Source organism: Somniosus microcephalus, chromosome 3, assembly GCF_052327205.1.
Source record: "Somniosus microcephalus isolate GS21.2 chromosome 3, FLI_Smic_1.0, whole genome shotgun sequence".
Taxonomy (NCBI): domain Eukaryota; kingdom Metazoa; phylum Chordata; class Chondrichthyes; order Squaliformes; family Somniosidae; genus Somniosus; species Somniosus microcephalus.
This window is the reverse complement of record NC_140989.1, coordinates 132506893-132509388: the sequence shown is the minus strand read 5'-3', so window position 1 is coordinate 132509388 and position 2496 is coordinate 132506893.

Below are 2496 nucleotides of genomic sequence, written 5' to 3'. Positions count from 1 at the left end.
CTTACCCTCACTGAATTCATCAGTGAAATCTACAAAGTTCACTGCGCAAGCGCTGCCTGTGCAGTCGCACGCGCTGTGAATAGACCTTGGGTCTGGAAATGCCGGCGTTCCCCGCATGTGCTGTTCCTGCTGAACGCCGGCATTTCCAACGGCCAGATGCGTGAGTAACCCGACCGTACTCACGCTTCTGGCCTGGAATTTCTGGCCCAATATCTGAAAAAGAGCTAATTGAAAAACTCAAGGACCTGCGACCAGGAAAAGCTTGCGGTGCAGACGGCATCCTAAGCGAGATGATTAAACACACGGACAATAAAATGAAATTGGCTATACTGAAACTCTTCAACTTGGTTCTGAGTGTCGGTTACTTCCCTGATATCTGGAACAAAGGACTCATAATGCCCATATACAAAAGTGGGGACAAAGTTGACCCAAATAACTATCGAGGCATCTGTGTAAACAGTAACCTGGGGAAGGTTTTCTGTAGTATCATAAACAAAAGACTTATAAACTTCCTTGAGGAGCACAATGTCTTGAGTAAAAGCCAAATTGGATTTCTACCAAACTATAGAACATCAGATCATATCTTCACCCTACAGACCCTAATTGACAAACATGTTCATCAAAACAAAAGCAAAATTTTTGCCTGCTTTATAGATTTCCAGAAGGCTTTCGATTCCATCTGGCACGATGGTCTATTCTTGAAACTTATTGAAAGTGGTGTAGGGAAAAACATATGCTGTAATTAAATCAATGTATACAAACAATAAATGTGCAGTTAAAATTGGAGACAAACAAACAAAATACTTCCCACAGGGGCGTGGTGTGACGCAGGGCTCGCCCATCTCACCGACACTCTTTAATATTTACATAAATGAATTGGCAAAACTACTTGAACAATCTACAGCACCCGGCCTCACCCTATATGAATCCAAAGTTAAATTCCTCCTCTATGCAGATGACCTGGTTCTGCTGTCACCAACTAAGGAGGGTCTACAGCAGAACCTGGATCTGCTGGAGTCATTCTGTCAGACCTGGGCCCTGACAATAAACCACCAAAAAACCAAAGTCCTTGTGTTCCAGCAAAGATCCAGACATCAGGGACCCAGAATAAATTTCACACTAGGAACAACTAAAATTGAACAAACCACTAACTACACATACTTGGGCTTAAAAATCAGCTCTACGGAAAATTTTCATCTGGCAGTGAATGAACTGAAAGAGAAAGCTAGAAGGGCTTTCTATGCCATTAAAAGATCAATCCAAATAGAAATCCCAATTAGCATTTGGCTCAACATTTTTAAATCAGTAATTGAACCAATTGCACTCTATGTAAGTGAGGTGTGGGGACCGCTAACACAACAAGAATTTGCAAAATGGGACAAACACCCAATTGAGATCCTACATGCAGAATTCTGTAAAAGTATCCTCCGGACTCAAAGGAAAACTGTAAACAATGCATGCAGGGTAGAACTAGGCCAATATCCATTAATAATTACTATCCAGAAAAGAGCCACCAAATTTTGGAAACACCTAAAAATGAGCAACCTCCACTACTATCATTACAAAGCCCTGAAATGCCAAGAGAGGACCATAAAGAAGAATACCCTCAGTCAACTAGTCCTGGGACTCAGTGAAGCAACCACTAACACTACTAACAATAACCAGCCCCAGGACAGTGACATCGTAGCACAGAGAATTCGACCCAACACAATTGTCACTAAGCAAAAGGAAAAATACCTGTCATACTGGGCAGAAACAACAAAAACCCAAAACAAACTCAATTGCTACTTGGCCCTAAACAGACAATACAACATGGCTGAATACCTGACCATGGTAAAGGATAGCAAACTGAGAAAAACCTTGACAAGGTACAGACTTAGTGAACATAGCCTGGCCATCGAAAAAGGCAGACACAGAGAGACCCGGCTGCCAAGAGAGGACAGGATATGCTCTCACTGCAGTCAGGGAGTGGTGGAGACAGAGATGCACTTCCTCACAGCTTGTGGAAAATATCAGGGCATCAGGGAGAATTTCTACCAAAAATTCACACAAATATGCCCTGAATTCAGAAATTTGAATGACGACCAAAAACTCCCATACCTACTAGGGGAACAGAGAAACTGTGTAACCTTAGCGGCACACTATGTTACAGCTTCCCATAAACAGAGGGACAACCAGTAAACCTAAGAAAAGAGTATATACAAATTATACGAATGTATATTTATACACTCAGGGATATATCTGTTTATACAATGTATGAATAGATCTGCGTTTATGTGTTCAACCATAAATGTTTTTCGATGCTTTGGCAACATAAGATGTACCTTATCATGCCAATAAAGCGATTTGAATTGAATTGAATTGAATTTAGTGGGTTAGAGGGGAGAGAGAGAGAGTGGGGTTAGAGGGGAGAGAGAGAGAGTGGGGTTAGAGGGGAGAGAGAGAGAGTGGGGTTAGAGGGGAGAGAGAGAGAGTGGGGTTAGAGGGGGAAGAGAG